Source organism: Rhinolophus hipposideros (assembly GCF_964194185.1).
Source record: "Rhinolophus hipposideros genome assembly, chromosome: 9".
NCBI lineage: Eukaryota > Metazoa > Chordata > Mammalia > Chiroptera > Rhinolophidae > Rhinolophus > Rhinolophus hipposideros.
This window is the reverse complement of record NC_138055.1, coordinates 64,649,416-64,668,461: the sequence shown is the minus strand read 5'-3', so window position 1 is coordinate 64,668,461 and position 19,046 is coordinate 64,649,416. Positions and strand designations below refer to the sequence as shown.

The window sequence follows — 19,046 nt, the reverse complement described above, 5'->3', positions numbered from 1 at the left end:
GTTGATAGTTCTATAATTTAGTTGTCATTTTAATGTCTTCATGGAAGGAAGCAGGCACAGTGTGTACTCTGCCATCTTGGATCTCTCTCATTATTTGGGTCAGTTTTTAAATTAGCATTATCATCTGGGAGAAAAAAGGATAGTTCATATGCTGACTTGGAATTAAGTCTATAAAAATGATACAGTAGTAATTTTTCCTTGTTACACAGTGTCTTTGCTTTTGCTTTTCTGATTATTATTTTCCAAACTTAAAAGCAAAGTTGAAAGTGAAAATTTTATTTTTAGATCTTGTTAGCACTGTTCTCCAAAGAAGAAAAGTTCTAACACAAAATATGAGTGGCTACAAACGATATTTTTCTGCAGTATCTTGACAAGCTATTTTTGTGATATTTTTGCCCTTTTAAGCTCTTGTGACCTCAATCAGCATAGAATTGTCAGGCGGAACCTGAGAGCAAATTTTAAACACTGCACTCAACCAGTGTTTAGAAAAACAAAATGAAGTGAGCATTCTATCTGCATACTTTTCTGTGAACTCCTCTATGCTGTCCATCCACTTGCTATGATCATGTACTACTACGTAAAACAACAACAACAACAACAACAACAAAACTGCAAAATTTATTGGCTTAAAATAACAGCCATTTTATTATCTCTCATGATTTTGAGGGTTGACTGGGCTCAGCCGGGCAGTTCCTTTGTGATTTTGGTTGAGGTTGCAATTATCTGAGGACTCGACCGGTCTGCAATGTCTAAGTTGGCTTACACATCTGATGGCATAGCTTGAAGGCTGATGCAATTTATCTTTTATCCATCTGAAATCGGATGCTCAGACAGCTGGGAGTATCCCCTCACTTTCTTTTTCTCTCTACTTGGTTTTATGGTCTCTTCTACTCTTCATACGGCTTCTCCAGCAGAGCTTCCAGAGAGACTTAGGGCTCCCACAAATAAAAGCAGAAGCTGCCAGGTCTTCTATGGACTTATGTGTAGAAATTCCACATTCTATTGGTTATAACACTTAACAGGGCCAGCCCAGACTTCACACGGTAGGGAGTGAATACTAGAAGATCTGGCTCACTGCAAAGCATCTTTGGAGATGTGCTCCACCACACACAACAATTCACTCAAATAATTCAATGTCCTCTCTACTACTGTAGCAAGCGTTTTCCTTAGATCTAGATTATTGGTTTAACCTGATCTTTTTTTTCAGTTGAAAACTTTCCTAACAGTATCCAGCACTATTGTTTTGGCATCATTACATTTTTCCCCCCTGAAATAATTAAATCAATGCATACTTTCCTATAAAAACATGAATATTCACTATTTTAGATGGTTTAGACATTAGAGGCCTGACATTAAAGCTTTCCCAACAACTGGCAAGAGTGACAACCCTGATAAAATAGAACTATACCTTCTTAGACCTAAAGACTTAAATCGGAGTTTCCCCAAGAATGTTTCATATATATTGGTGATACAAGTTATAGATGCTATTATATTATGTCAGCAAGGAGTTTGGAGGATATGCTAGGTTAAACAAAGTTAATGAGTTGTTGTTGTTGTTGTTGTTGTCTTTAAGATGAAATTTGTTTGATCTTTAACATGCAAAATGGGACTGAATAGGTTTTGTTTCCATAACTTATTTGTACGTGAAACTTTGTGTCCCAAAAAATCCCCAGGAACTAAAGTTCCACCAAATACTCTATGGGAAATGATTCTCTAAAACATTTGCTGTGAGGAATGTTATTACCACCCAGTGCTTTTATGACTTGGTCCGGGTTGTAAATTTGTGCTCAGGCTGCCATATTTATGCTCCATGCTTTTCAAAAATATTTATCAGTGTAAAATAGTATATCCCTAACACATGGGAGTTACAGTAATTATGTTAATAACTGATAACATTTATTGAACATTTTCTATGTGCCACATAATGCACTAAGTACTTTATACCCATGTTATAATGCACTAAGTACTTCACACACATTATCCTATTTAATTTTCATAATAATTTCACAAAGCAGATATTATTATTGTAATCTCCATTTTACAGGGAGGAAACTGAATCATAAGAAGACAGGCAATTAAGAGGTGGAACTATGACCTGAACCTCTGTTTGTATGACTCTATGGCCTGTGAGCTTAATTAACTACAGTTCCATACTGCCTTCTCTTCTGCATATCAAATCAAATTTTCAGTTTCTAACATGAATGTTTCAGTTTGCTTTGAGATTTCACAACTTCAGAGGAAACTAGTATTTATCAAACATCTAAAACATGACAGCCCTTGTAATTTTATATATATTTATTAGGTGGGTTAATCCTTACAATAACCGTAGAAGAAAAGTATTGAACATTTTGTGAGAAAAAAAAAAAAGCTCTTTTCGTTTGATAGTGAATGAATATTTTGCCATCATAGAATAAGCAGCTCATAAACCACTTCAGATGATTTCTGAGACACTTACTCAGTTTTGAAGTAGAAACTATCATCCTTCATATTCCTCTAAAGAATTGCTTTACTGAGTTACCCAGAATATCCAAACTGATTTTAGCTTAAATAAGCTCCTTATCCAGCCTATTAAATATCTATTTGGAGTCCTAGTGAAAATTATGTAGCATAATATGTTTGGGATCCATACTTACTAAATTCTATATTCAGGTGATAATGTATATCTTTGTAAATTATATGTAAATGTAAAATAAATGAGTGGAAATTAATAGCATGGCTTGAATCTACACATCTTTGCACCATGCCAATATTAAAAGTATAGCAAAATGGCCAAAATCCCCATAGAAATATACTTACTTTTGAAGCCATTTCAACATGGCAGCCTGAGCACAAATTTATAACCCAGGCCTCTGAAGGTCCACTGAAATAGAAATATAGAAGCACAAAAAAGAATAAATAATAACAGTAAAGTACTTTAGATGAGGGTGAGAAGAACAATGGTCATTAGTGAATGAGAAATTTTAACAAATATCTGGAAGACAGGAGGCAGATGGAAGCCTCAAAGCAGATGAAACAGCACAGAATTCCCCACAGAGGGTCTGCAGCAAGGTGAGGTGGGAGCTTTTCTACCGATAGCAACATCGGGATGACCCCAAGCTCAAAGTTCATAGGGTTGAAGGAAACATGAGGCTGATTACCTGTTCTTTCAGTCCATATGTGGAAACTAAGATCTGTATATGAAAAACTATTTTCATACATTTAGCCCTCAATCCCCACCTCTCCTCCCAGAGGACAATTAGCCTAGAAATACTACCTAGAGATTAAAAGAATGGACTGTGGAACAAGGTTACCTGGATTGAAAACCTGCTTCTTCCATTTACTGGCTGTGTGACTTTGGGCAGCTTATGCCTCCATTTCATTGTGTATGAAAGGGGGATAGTAATAGCATCTAACTGAAAGGATTGTTGTGAGTAATAAATGAATTTATATACGTGATGTTCTTAAGACAGGGCCTGGAACATGGTGCTACACCAGCATCAGCTATTGTCTTTATTATCATCATTAGCATCATTACCTCTAGAACAAACCTCTTAAATAAACCACAGGAGAATAGCTGTGGGAATTGGAGTCTGAAAGTGAAGCCCTTCTCTACCTGGAGTTTGGAGGACTAGTACCTAACTGCTGGCTCCTTGCCCATTAGCTGAAATAATCCTGTCAGAGAATTCCTCCTCCCCAACTACGTAGGGCTTCAGTCAGACTTCCCACTAAAGGGAAAAAGGTATATATCAGGAAGTGGACCTACTAATAAAGAATAAAGCATACCCACCCCAACTAGTCTGTCATTTGTTCTAAATATGGATAAAAAAAACCAAGGGTCACTAAGCAGAATTCACCAGCATCTTCATTATTTTATCTTTTTAACATTTTTAGTAACCAAAATAATTGCATTTCAATTGTATTTCATATTCAACCAAAATATTTTGTTTCATTTTTATTTTTTCCAGCTTGATTGAGATATAATTGACTTACAACATTCTGTAAGTGTATGGTGTACAGTGTGGTGATTTGATATATGTATATATTACAAAAATGATTATCACAATAAAGTTAGTTAATATATTCATCATGTCACTTAGTTACAAATAGCAAAAGCTGATCCCAAAGGAATTGGAGGTAATTCAGGGAGCAGAAGAGAAGTTTTAAAACAACAACAAACTCCAATTAGAATTCTCAGAGAGAGTTGAGAAGATTTTGCAACCATATATATTCATAAAAGAAACCAAGAACAACAAAAAGGAGAGCTCTTGGAGGTTAAAAACATGATCTCTGAAAATTAAAGTCAAAAGAATGCTAGATTAAAATCAAGATTTCCCAGCATATAAATTAGCATGAAGACAACAAGATAGAAAATGAAAAGAAAAGCCTTAGAGGGCTAATTTATAATGGTTCCACATAAAACTAACAGGTTATAGGACAAAAAAGGAAGTCAAAATATATATGTGTTACCAGGAATTAGATCGAAAGACATGTCCGTGGCTGAGGAAGGATTTAATGATTCATATTGAAATGGTAAGTGAATGCCAAACCGGGGGAATGAAGTCCTTAGTGCTCACATTCTTACAGAGTTTCAGGATACTAAACCCTAAGAGAATATCCTAAAATAAAAACCCAGGGAGAATAATTATGTTCACAACAAAGCAGTGAGACCCGGGTTGGAATCAGCCACAGGAGATGCTAAGTGACAACGCAGTGATGCCTCCCAAGTACCATTCATTTATCTTTGTTTGTAACATGTGGGGGTACTGATTGTATGGCCTTTGTTTCCTCAGCCACCCCAACCCAGACACAAAGAAAAGATCATAAGGGCAATCCCCAAATAATAGTTTTTCTTCTGGTTTTCTTCTGGTTTGGCCCCAAATAATAGTTTTTCTTCTGGTTTGGCCCTCTTCAGCAAGATCTCCAGCTAGCCTTCAAATCCTTCCCAAATATTTTAGGATTTCCCCAGCATGACTTGCATATCGGTCATTTTGGCTCCAGGAGGTGACCACACATTCCGTTTCTCCTGCAGATTACCCTTTGGTGAGGTCTCTTGTTACTGTCAATGCCAGTGTCTGCCAGAAGGTCTGCCACTGATAATTGCCCGAGCCAGAGAGGCTGGCACAGTACTTAACTGCACAGACTATATCAACCGACTTCCTGCACTTGAATCCCAGTCCAATCCCATACTAAAAGTATAATAACCTTGACCTCTCAAGTCCTCAAATTTAACATCTGTAAATTAGAGACAATAATACTATGTTTCTCTGAAAATAAGACCTAGCCAGACAATCAGCTCTAATGCATTTTTTGGAGCAAAAAATAATGTAAGACCCAGTCTTATTTTACTATAATATAAGACCAGGTCTTAGATAATATATAATATCATATCATATCATATAATATCATATAAATATCAGGTCTTATATTAATTTTTGCTCTAAGAGACGCATGAGAGCTGATTGTCCGGCTAGGTCTTATTTTCGGGGAAACACAGTAACATTTATCCCACAGTGCTTTGTGATGATGAAATGAGATAATTCTGTTGAAGAACTTATCGCACTGCCTAGCATTCAGTATACTTCAGTATACTAGCAAAAACCAAATGAAATCTCATGTGTCATGCCACTGAGACCAACGAGGGCACACATGCAAAATGCACCATCTCCCATCAGTACGAAGCTGCTATTGCCTTGGGTAATACTTGACTCAAGTGAGCAGTTAACATAATTCTCTTGATTTAGACTCCACTTGCATTCTACTTTAAGCACCCATTCTGAGTGGTGATAGCAATGCAGTGAATTTAAAGTCCTGCTTCCACTCCCCAGGTGACAAGTATATTTCTAGGGGATTACATCCACGTCTCTGTTGTCTGGGAGTGGAAGTAGGTGGCCCCTTGTACTTGGTTCCCCCACTATGATGTACTTTGGCTCCTCTAAGCTCATCTTCAATGAATTTAACTGCTACATCTCCCTGACACCCAAACTAAAAGCCATTCAGACCTAGCTCTTTGACAGCTACTTACGTGCCACTCTAGTGCCTTGGAGAACCTTCTGGGGCTGACGTTGGCCCTTACTATCACCGGCTCCATAGTGAGTTCAGGGGAAATTGTTCTACAGATGACCTGGCCACTTAGGCAGGTATCTCAACTCTTGCTTGTTTCTCAAGCCCAAAGGATGGGCATAGATGCCCTCTTTTCAGCTCCAGACTCTGGATTTATCTGGATTGTTCTGTCCACTTTCTTCTTTGGGGATTCTGGCTGTGAGTTAAGAGAAGTGATGACATTGTAGGTGCATTCTAACCTCTGGTGGCATAAACCTAATTCAATGGCTCTGTGTGAAACCCTCTGCTTGAAGCCCCTTGTCCCAGGGTCAGTCCCATTGCCTGATTATGCACATGTCATGAACAACACATTGAGAGATCCACTCTTAGCAGAGGTTTTTTTTCCTTAGCAAACAATGGCTGCTCTATTTAATTTATATCTAGTGGATTATACCCAAGTTTAAATCCGTCATTTTTTTTTCCAGAAGGAAATGAACACAAAATCTTAAATTAGTGTGCTTAATAATAATACTAATAGCTACTGTTTGTAAACTATTCATTATGAGCCGGGTACTGTGCTAAGGTTGAGTTATCTTTACAGTCTTGCGAGAAAGGAATTCTGATACCCATGTTACAGAACAGATTACTGAAGTTTAGAGAGATTAAACTTGTCCAAGTTCACAGAGCCAGCAAATAACAGAGCTGTAAATAGTGGTGTGTCCACCTGAATCCAAAGCCCATGCTCTCCACCAATATTTTAAAATAATAATAATAGCAATGGGACCTAATGAGAAACTTAGCTTCGGTACTCTTTTGTTTTCCAACAAATTGCATGTTAATCTAAGTCACATGTTCCATTAAGCCTTTGTAAAATGAAGGCAATGGCAACAAAATAGAACTGGTGTTAGTAGAACCGTTTGTAAGAATAAGGAAAAGAAAGTCCCATGAGAATTTTCTATTCTCTAAACATGCACAGAAGCTTTTGGAGGACACGTAAAGCAAATTATTGAAATTTGGTGGGCTGGTTCTATTTAAATCTTCCATGAATGTATTCACTGGGCTGCTCCAGCACAGTGATAAGGGATAGTCCCCAGCTGATAATTAAATTAAAAAGTCAAAATTTCTGATTTGAATATTAAATGCTAATTTATCTCTTTGTTGGTGTTTGTTATTGTACCCAGTAACATGCATTCATTTGGCCAGTTTCCCTTGGGGCTTCAGTTAGCAAACTATCTGGGGAGGGGGTGGTCTTTGGAAATTAAAAATTAACAAACCAGATTCAACCAGTAAGTGGTAAGTGACACATCACTGTTCAGAAACTTTTACGTTTTTAACAGAAAATAGAATCCAGCATCGACACCCTTTTATAAATCTGATTAACAAGATATTTTCTCCAAGTAGATGGAACATGAAACTTGCCGCTCCTTGGAATCAGTTGTCTAACCGAGTTTAATATTTCCATTTGGTTTTCCGCTGTTATTATTATTGTCATTTTTAAGTTACACACTACAGCCATAGCGTATGCCTCTGGCTACATGAGGAAAGAAAAATTCAATGTTAGTGTTTGTCTTATTTGCATTTCACTTGAAGCAATTTGGTTGGCCACATGGAGTGAATAAAGCTGTCATGTTATTATTTTTTTTTCAAAAGAACACAATAACTATAATGGGCCATGCATTCATTACAGAGGAGATTAATTTTTTTCTTCCATTGAATAGCATAAAGAGGGGATAATTTCAAACTGAATTGTGCCTGGTGAATCGTGATATACATTTCCAACCTAGGCATATAACAGGTCCCAGATTTTCTGTCAGTGTTTTCCAAACATTTAATCTTTTTTGAAGGCTATTACTCAGAATGCAATAAAAACATTTTATTTTTTATTTTTTTTCTTATATATACTAATTTTCTGCAGGAAAATGTGAATTAAAATATAGACTTTGACTCTCCAAAAGTATTCTCTTGTTGAATACTTAGCTTTCATTATTCCTTAGGGACTTGAATTTTCTCTTCCTTTTTTTCTCTTTGTATATTGTCTCCTTTACATTGTCAGCTAACGTCTAGCCATTGTGGAACCCTTCCTTATGTATTAGAGACCTTAGCTATATTCATACCAGAATTCAGAGGTGCCTGGCCTTGCCTGCATGTTTGTTGTGGTAAAACCCTCAGAGCTCTATTTGCATCAAGCATTGAAGGTCTCCCTAGGAAATAGCTCATTATAAGACAGGAGAGAGTTGAGGGAAATACACTTGTTTCAAAATAATGGGATAGGGTTGGAGGAGAGTGTCATTTGGGCAAAATGTGATCAGTCGTATTATTTGTTCCCCATTCTGTCCCCTTTGGGAGTGGGGACAAAGAATAAAAACCTTAAGAGCTGTTTTACCAAAAAAATATCTTTAGACATTGAGAGCACAAAGAAACATTTTTGGTAACCTAAGTAACAGATGATAATAATTAACATTTATTGAGCTTTTCCTAATTTCTAAACATTTAACAGATATTGTCATAATCATCACAGTGGCCTTATATTTTTTAGATGAGGAAACTGAGGCTTAGAAGGGATATACATCTTGCCTATGGACATGAAGCTAAAAAGTGGCAGGTCCAGACTTTAACTCAAACCTCCCTGATATTAAAATCTATACTTTTAACCACATTGCAGTACTGTCTCCCCCCAGGGCCAACTGGATTACACGGGAATACAGAGTAGAAGCAGTAGGCTGAGAAGTCATTCGTGTCGGCCTACATCCACAGTGTAAGATGAGAGAATAATGGACACTAATGCACTGTCAGTATGGGTAGCTGATACATTTGCACCCTTATCAAAAGCCTCTTGTTGGCTTTTTGGCAACCTCTTCACTGCTGAATAAGAGAGGGAGAAAGTGGCTCCTGGCAGATGATAGGCTCGATGACCATGTTGAGAATACAAGTGAAATAACTCCTGGATTTCCCAGAATAATTAGGGAAGGATTCAAAGGCAATTGAATTTCTGTTAAATTGGGGACAGAATAAAATGAATTCTGTTTTGTTACCGTTCTCTTTTTTTTAAGATGTATTTTTTTAATTTTTCAATTACAGCTGACATCCAATATTATATTAGTTTCAGCGTACAGCATAATGGGTAGACATTTATATAACTTATGAAGTGATCCCCCCAATAAGTCTAGTACCCTCTGCAACACCATACACAGTTATTGCAATATTATGGACTATATTTCCTAAGCGGTACGTGATATCCCCGTGACTATTTTGTAGCTGCCAATTTGTACTTCTTAATTCCTTCACCTTTTTTGCTGTTTTTATGACCCTATTTTTAACCTCAGCCTATTTAGGCCTAGGGAAACAGGTTATGCAAAGAAACCTCTAAATCGGGATTTGTCTGGTATTGAAACAAGGAAAATGGACCCTTGTTTTATCTTTTGATGCCCTTTAATTTCAGTGTGTGACTTCTGGGAGAGTGAAAACAACTCCGATTGCTCTGTTTTCTTCCCTCTGAGCTTGCTTAGCAACAGGACAATTTCTGCCTCCTTTTCTCCCTAACCTCAATTATTATTCAAAAACTATTGCCAAGTGCAGGACCTTTACCAAATGAGAAAGTGCTCCATCACCAATCCTGTTGGGAACACCCACTCTGTACAAGAGGCACAGCGCAAGGGACTGTGGGCTTCAAAGACGAATAAGCTGTGGTTCACTTAGTTTCACCCTCATGGAGGGAGACAGATCTGTATGTAACTGATTACACACAAGACTGAATAAAACAGAGCCAAAAGGAGGCAAAGTAACAAAATGTACAGGGGGCTTTAGGCATCAAGTGGCATTCTTGCATGGGGGTTTTGCCCATCTTCTCCCTCAATCCTGTTTAAGTAGATGTATGTTTGGAGTAGGTGCTATTTCACATTATTCCTCTTGGCTTTCTCAGTCTGTGCCTTCAGTTATTTCATTCTTCTTGGGCTCCCTTACAGTGTTTTTCCCTGTCCGAATCTCTTTTCAGACACCCACTGAAATTACTGAGCTCCCTCTCAGAACCACCTTAAAATCAAACTCCTAACAATGTGTTCTTGCCAACCATTGCTCTTTAAGTCCATCTGTCTCCTCGTCTGCTGAGAAGAGTCCAAAAGTATTAGTAGGACTTTAATACTCCTTAAGCCACATGGGGGAAATGCATTTAAACTAGTTAATAAGACCACGGACTAAGGGCAAAGCACTAAGATCGACTTTTATGTACCCAATAACTGCCTTAGATGTCAGCTTTGCACCAGGGGGTCCTTAATGAGTTATGTAAGGGAGAGAGTCTTTGAAATGGTTTGGCCTTTCCTCCTTCCTTTATTAGCCAGTGTCTAGCCTACTCTTCTGGAACGAGCAGCTACAAAATGCAGAAGAGAGCAGCAGCAATAAGGAAAAAGCTTCATGATCGCAGGGACTTCTGACTTGTTCACTGCTCTATCTCCATTACCTAACACAAAGTGGTGCTCAATAAATATTTGCTGAAAGGAAGAGAGAAGGGGAGATTGAGTAAACATTGGTCTTGGCTTGTAGGAGATGAATTCTTAGGTCCCTTTTTACTGAGATGTTATGAACCAGTTAGAGTGAAAAGAACTTAAATTTGAAAAAGTCCATGAAACTCATCAAGTTGCATTGTTTTCTATCCTATCCTCTCTGTATGTAGAAGTTGTTCAACAGTGGTATGGCCGACATTGAGATGAAGCAAGGGAGACTAGAATCAAAGCAATGGAAAGAATTTCAAAAGGCCATTTATTTTATCTCCAGTTGGCAACTAAATCACCCCATAAAAGGCTGTGGGATGACATCATGGAGAGAGTGCAGGCTTTGGAGTCAGAGCTGGATTTGAATTCCTGTTCCGCTGCGTATAGTTTACGTGACCTTGGACAATTTAATAGCGTTGAGCTTCTGTTTCCTCTTCTATAAAATACATACTGTAAAGCGATATGCACATAATTAAATCCATTTTTAAAAGGCAGGCCTCAATTTCCCTTAAGATCGATCAGCATCTTACAAATTCCTAATCTTTTAATTCTACAAATTTTGTAATTCTGGCCTTTACTCATTTTTAAAAAAAACGTTTTACTTACTTTTGCTTGGATATCAGTTGAAAAATATCACTAGTGCCAAATCCCTGTTTGTACAATAACCCTTCATAAACTTGAAGATCTTTGTCAGGTCCCTTGTGTGCCTGTTGTAAAACCCAACCCCCACTTTGCCTTGTTCATCAGAGGTTTTTGAAGAATTTTTTTTAAACAGTTAGTGTAGCACTGGGTCTTAACCTGCCTGAAGACAAGGCCTTGTTTTCACTCTGGCAAAGGAAAACCTAAAACACTAATTGGAATTCTAACTATAGAAGATGTATATCAAAGCCAGAGGAAAAGAAAATGTATTATCTCCTTCTACGGAATGAAGGTTAAACTCTCTCCAAAGACTTTTAAGTTTCAAATAGTTGTTACACAGCTAATCGACTGACAAGGTGATTGGAGACAGAGGCATCTTTGCCTCTAACGGGAAGTGTTTAAAAATGGAGTACAATCATCTGCTAGATCAGGGACTGAGTGTTAGTCCTTTCTAATTTTCAGGGACCAGGGTCATGTCTGGCACCCAATGCTAGCCAGAAATCTCGGTGAAGCAGAATTGAAATAATTTTGTCACCTCCATAAAAACTATAAGCCTGTACAGGAATGCTTTTAAATAGAAAACCAGAGAATATAAAAGTTGAAACCTAATAATATTAATAGTATAATTTTTAAAGTGGTCCTACTATTTTCTTAAGAATATTGCCCTTTTAAAGCAAAGAATGTCACTTTATTATTTTTTTTTAAAAGCTATTGAAAACATATTTCAAAGGCCATCAGTTCTGGATCATAAACCACTGTCTCTTTCCTGGCTGTAATTAAAATTTCTCAGTAAGAAGATTTGTTTAAAAAATCAATTTGTCTCTGTAGAATAGATTCATTCCCATAAGCTTTTGTCTTCAGTAGATGGACCATTCTGCTGCATTTACTCAGGAGTTGCCATTTTCTTTGATGGCTGACATTCATTAATATACGTGCAGCAATGGAAACATTTCATAAATGTATGAAGGATACATTTCATAACTGTATGCTTTTATTTAAGACATAAAATAATCCAAATACATCAATGTCTTCTGTCTTGTAACTCAGTAAGAATGCTAATGGCTACATTATGGGGTTGCAATGCAGAGTAAGATAATGAATAGAAGTCATTCAACATATGTCTGGGACATAGAAGGTAGTAGGTGCCAAAATAATGTTATAAGTGATTATAGGAGCAACAGTAGTAAAGAGATCAGGTTCATCTCTCAGGCAGGCCTGAGTTCAAATCCCAGCTAATCTACTTTACAGCTATGAAATTTGGGGCAAGATTTTTAATCTCTGTAAGCCTTAGCTTGTCCATTTACAAAACCTGGATACTTAGGACATCTATCTTAAAGCCTTTTTTGAGAGGATTGAGTGAGATAATCCATTTAAAGAATCTAGTACAATATATGTTGCTTGGTATATATTCAATAAATGTCTACTATTATTGTTGCCATCATCATTAATCATAATAGTTAATTCATTTTGTCTGTACGTTTTTTCAGGGAAAAATGGTAAATAAATTAGATATCAAGACAAATAATAAAACACTTTCCAACATACTACCTCTGAATATTTCAGGTAGCATGGTAGTATAAACAATAATTCTTGTTCATTAACATTGTATATGATGGTTAAACTTGAGAATCAAATGAATCTAAAATCTTGAAGTGAAAGAAATAATAATTTAGTATAATAATTATAAATGAAGGTAGGGTATATATATTGGGGATCAGTTGGGGCTTTCACAGAACATAGATGATTCTTTTTCCTAAGACCTTGATACTTCCTGGAGAAGTGGTGGAAGTAAGCATGAGAATTTGAAAAATATCCCTCTTTGGTTATGATATGTTCTCCCATCCATTTTGAGGATCATTCACTTATTTATAAGATTAATAACTAAAGTTTATTTTTAAGAATTTTAGCTAAGTATAAAATATTTGAGAAATTATTTAAATTGGTAAAATAGAAAAAAAAAATCCCAGAAAGGATTCTAGAGGATGTTTGTTTACCCCAGTCATTTTGAAGAAAGTATTGAGATAATGACTTACCTGGTGTTAACAGATGAGGAGGTATGGAGCTCAGGCTAGGTTTCATTCTTTCTCTGCTATACCACTCTTTACAACTCTACAAAAACAAAATCTAGGGGCTGTTTAACCAAGCCTGGCTCTAAATCAGCTAGAGAAATTGATATATTTTGCTGTAGTCCAACAGTGAGTTCCTCAGACCATGAAAATCCTGTCATGTTCTACTTGGCTGTGGTTGTCTTTAGTATATATGTCAAAACCATGTGTTGATTTTGTCAATTCAGTGTGGGTAAAATTAATTTGATTAATTGTTAAATGAACTAATTTATGCATCTACTTTTCTTTCCAAAACTGTAACTCTTTTGTACGAGTATGAGCAATGGTGAGATTTGGCTCCACAGCCTTCGTATATTTCATCTTTGGAGCACTCAGACATTTTATAAAATAATTTACATTACCTCCTCAGAGATTGAGAATTGAATAATTTAGGGCATTAATGACATTTTAGGCCCAGGGCTCCACTTTATTCTAAGATTGCAAAAGTTTGTGAAATTCAACAGTATGTAGTTGAATTACAATTGTTCCATTCTCGGAAAGATTTCTCCTTTGTGATACAAGGATGCAACAGTTTCAGAACATGCATCTTATTCATGTTTAAATACAAACAAAAAAAAGCATGCCAGTCTTTTTCAAAAGTTCTATGAAATATTTCAACGGAATCTCATTGGCATTGATTTGGTCACATCTCTATCTCCAGACCCATCACTATGCACAGGAGAATCTGAGGCTTTGTGTAGCCAAGCTTGGCTTAGACATCATCTCTAGGTCAGGGTTGAAAGCAGTGTCACCAGGAGCATATATAGTGAGAGTAACAATTGATGGATCCCCAGTCAATGATTAGGATGCGCTGGATTCTGATTGGCCAAAAACTAACAAATGTGTACTCCTCTAGGGAAGGCTGATAAGCCATGGGATGGTAGAATAACAAGATGGGGACTCTGTAGTTGGTAAAGATGGAAGCTGAGAAACCACTAAAGGAAATCTTTAAAGCTATAAACATTTTATATGAATGAACATCAAAAAAATTTTTTACAGTTTTATTTTTGTGTACATATTTGCTTAACAGTCACTACATTTCTAGGCCAGGTTCAGGCAACTGTAGAGCTTTGATAAGTAGTTTATATTGTCTAGAACCAAGTTATGCTGCCAACCCAGTCTGGAACAAAATGAGAAATAATATCTTTCTAAAGAGAGGTTTAGAAATTCTGATCTAGTAGATTAAGATGTCTCCTTTCTCTGGTAGCAGGGCTGAGGCATACCTGGCTGCTAGACCACCATTCCTGTAGGGATAGCCAAGGACACAGGGTACATACCACCAATAACAAGACCAACCAATCCACCCTTTGTTACGGTACAGTTTTCATGATTCAAATCACCTGTATGCAATGGTATACTTACAAAACCTCTGTAAGATATGTTTGCTGTAAAAAATGGGATTACTTATGCCATTGGTAAGCCTGCAGCTATATGAGTCTGTGTCACATTTAAGATGCGTGCAACAAGACTGTTTGCCATTAGAGCAGCATTAAGTCCAATATATGGTCGTCCATGTTCAAGTAGATCCCTTTCTGCTTCTGGAAGTTGGTTAATTTTTCTTGTTATAATATCAAAAATCTGGTTTTCCTTGACAGCATAATCTGGTTCATGATTTTCCAATTGAGCCTTATGTTGCCCTCCCAGCAGTCGGTACTGCCTCTCCTCTTCCTCAGCTACTAAGGTTCACTGCAAGCTTTGCACAACTCGCCCAAAGATGGCGCAGCCATCTTTGGCTGACACACGACTCAGCCGACAACATCAAATTCTTCATCATTATAGTAGAAATACTATTTTTGAAATTTTGAAAGTTATTTTAGTAGTAGTGAGAATTGCAGTGCTACTTCATGTAGAAGGCAATATCTTTGTGAAATCTATCACCAAGAAAAGGTACTTCTGAAAAATATAATTAATTCAAAAGATTTTGGGGGGGAAAGCCTAAATTAGTAATGTGGAGAAGAGATAAAACAGCCCAAATTCCCACACCTCCCTTCAGAGCTAAAAGACCCTCTGAAGCAATCTGTATATTCTCCAAGGTCTAGATAGTCCACTGACATCAATAATCCTGTTCAACTCAACAAGCATGATGAAAATGGTTTTATATGCAATGTTAAATCCCTGAAAAACTTTAGGGATTAAGCAGAAAGATGCAACCAGACTATAAAGAAAATGTTTTCTGTGCATTTCCACATCCAACAGAGAGAAAAAAAAACAGCTGTAATCCGCATACGTAAATCAACAGAAAAAAAGAAAAACATGCTGTAAAATTTGAGGAAATTTTGCTTGGGACCAAGGACAAGAAAAACAAATGATTGTGCATTAGAGCTAAACATTTATATACAAATTTTTTGTGTTTTATTTTTAAATTTTTTCTCATACACAAATAAAATAAATATATTATTAAATTATATGGTTGTATGTAATATATTAAATAATATAAAATGTGATATATTGTTATTATACATAGTCACATAGTTGATAATTAACTATTCAATAAGTAAGGGCATTTTTGCTTCCTTTTCATCTTGCTCTCCTGAAATAAGTGATGAAGATTCTGATTCATTCATTGTAGCTTATTTCATCAAAAAGCTTGAAATCCTTAAGATGTAAATGTGTCTTTTCAGCAGGCTTTCATTCCCTTTTCTTTTTTTCTGGGGTATTATTGAGCTTTCCTGGTGATTTGGACACTGAGGAATGATAAAAAAAAAAAATATATATATATATATATATATATATATATATATATATATATATATATCTATTTCAATGATTTGTGGCTCATTATGGGCACTGAGGGACAAAGTTGAAATAAAAAATCACAATGAGATTTGATTGTTCCTCGAGTCGTGTCAAATGCTTCTTCTACATCTATTAATATGATCATAAGACTTTTATCTATTTTGTTTATGTGGTGTATCACGTTAATTGATTTGCGGATATTGAATCAAGCTTGCATCCCAGTAATAAATCCCATTTTATCATGGTGTATGATGTTTATAATGTACTACTGAATTCAGTTTGCTAATATTATGTTGATGATTTCTACATCTATGTTCATCAGGGATATTAGCATATATATATATATATATATATATACATATATATATATATTTATTTATTTTGTAATTGTCTGGTTTTGGAATCAGGGTAATGGTTGCCTCGTAGAACGAGCTTAGGAGCTTTCCCTCCTCTTGAATTTTTTGGAATAGTTTGAGAAGGATAGGCGTTAATTCTTCTTTTAAGATTTGGAAAAATTCACTTGTGAAGCCATCTGGTCCTGGACATTTGTCTGTTGGGAATTTTTTGATTATTGATTTGATTTTGTTAATAGTAATCAGTTCAGATTTTCTGTTTCTTCTTGATTCAGTCTTGGGAGATTGTATGGGTTTCTAGAAATTTATCCATTTCTTCTAGATTGTTCAATTTGTTGGTATATAATAGTTCATAATATTTTCTCATAATACTTTGTGTTTCTGTGGTGTAAGTTATCACTTCTCTTTCATTTCTGGTTTTATTTGGGTCCTCTCTTTTTTTCTTGATGAGTCTGGTTAAAGGTTTATTAACTAAGTTTATTTTTTCAAAGAACCAGCTCTTGATTTCATTGATCGTTTGTATTTTTTTAAGACTGTATTTTATATATTTCTGCTCTGATCTTTATTACTTCCTTCCTTCTACGCACTTTGGGCTTTGTGTGCTATTCTTTTTATATTCCATTAAGTATAAAGTTAGATTGTTTATTTGAGATTTTTCTTATTTCTTGAAGTAGACCTGTATTGCTATGAATTTTCCTTTTAGGAATGCTTTCACTATGTCCCATAGATTTGGGGTTGTTGTGTTTTCATTTTCATTTGTCTCAAGGTATCTTTTGATTTGTTCCTTGATCTCATTGTTGACCCATTCATTATTTAGTAGCATGTTAAGTAGCTTCAATGTGTTTGTGTGTTTTTCAGTTTTTTTTCTTGTAATTGATTTCTACTTTCATACCACTGTGGTCAGAGAAGATACTTGATATGATTTCAATGTTAAATTTATTGAGACTTGTTTTGTGGCCTAACGTGGTCTATCTAAGAAAATGTCCCATGTGTACTTGAAAAGAATGTATATTCTGCTGATTTGGAATGAAATACTCTAAAAATATCAATTAAATTTAGTCTAGTGTATCCTTTAAGGCTGCTGTTTCCTTGTTTATTTTCTGTGTAGAAAATCTGTCCATTGGTGTCAATGGGGTGCTAAAGTCCCCACTAGGAGCGCATTACTGTTGATGTCTGTCAATATTTGCCTTATATATTTAGGTACTCCTTTATATATTTAGGTACTCATTGGCTACATAAATGTTTACCAGGGTTATATCCTCTATTGGAACAATTCCTTTATCATTATGTAATATCCCTCTTTGTGTCTTATTACAGCCTTTCTTTTAGTGTATTGTCTGATATAAATATTTACTACCCCAGCTTTTTTTGTTTCCATTTGCATGGAGTATCTTTTTCCATCCTTTTACTTTCAGTCTGTGTTTGTCTTTTGATCTCTTACAGACAGTGAGTCTGTTGTAGACAGTATATGTATGGCTCTTGTTTTCTTATCCATTAAGCTACCCTATATCTTTTGATTAGAGTATTTAATCAATTTATATTTAAAGTGATTATTGATAGATACATAGTTATTGCCATTTTGTTGTTTATCTTTATGCTTCCTGGCACTGGTAGTCCAGGCTTGGGAGCATGATGTTGTGCTGGGGTCCCTCACTCCTCCAAGGGGAAACCTCTGTGGCTGAGGTATCTCTTCTGATTCTCAACTGCCACATGCAAGTGTGGGGCCAACCAATTCTACGTCTATACTCCTCCTACCAGTCTTGATATGGCTTCTTCTTTATATCCTTAGTTATAAAACTTTTGTTCAGCTAGACTTCAGGTGGTTGTCCAGATTGATTGTTCTATAATTTAATTGTAATTTTAATGTGGTCACAGGAAGTGGCAAGCACAGCATTTATCTACTCCACCATCTTGGATCTGCTCCTGAAATAAAACCTTTAAAAAAAAAAAAAATATATATATATATATATATATATATATATATGTATAGGCATTTCATTCTAGAACCAGGATTTTTTTAAAAATGGATTTTGGGTCAGAGTGGGGCAGTTGCTTAATTTATTCCTTACCCATGCCCATTGATATGCTCAAAGGCATGATGATATAAGTAAAGCCATATACATATTTGTTCACTCATTAAACAACTATTTATTGGAGTCACTGTATGTGCCAGAAATATAACACTGAACAAGATAAAGTATTTGCCTAGTAGGAAGACTAGTGGGAAGAGAGAAATTAAATTTTTAAAATGCTAAATTATAAATGTAGTAAGTGATACAAAGTATAAGCAAAGGTATGAGTGTCCAACCAAAATGGTTTGCGATGAAAGGAGTACTATCTGGGGTACATCTTGAAAGAAGAGTTAGATAGGTGGAGGTGGTGAGGGTAAAGGACTAATGGTAACAAGTGAAAGGAGTAATATTTTAAGCAGCGGATACTACATCTATGAAGGTTCTGAGATGGAAAGAAACATGAGATGGTCAATGAGCTATGAGAAGACCAATAGGAAGAAGACAGTGTGAGAGTGTGTGCCGAAACTGGAAAGATAAGCGGAGCAGAACTCATAAGATTCTTGAAGGCATAAGGATCTGAAGCTCTATAAACCAATAACAATGGAAATACATGAGGGAGATATTTTTGGAGTGCATGTCAATTTTTGGGTGTATGTGTGCTTTTTTTTTTTTTTGAAAGATCACCTTTTCCATTTTGGG

At 35.9% G+C, this 19,046-nt stretch overlaps 1 pseudogene across 1 annotated transcript; it reads right to left on the bottom strand.

Moving 5' to 3' along the window:
* Positions 1-14,279: 14,279 nt before the first annotated feature.
* LOC308501915 (transmembrane protein 126A-like) lies at positions 14,280-18,408 on the bottom strand (annotated as a pseudogene). Its single transcript has 2 exons — positions 18,405-18,408; positions 14,280-14,919 (listed from the first exon to the last, which is right to left on the bottom strand). The product of its transcript is annotated as a transmembrane protein 126A-like (transcript).
* Positions 18,409-19,046: the final 638 nt, after the last annotated feature.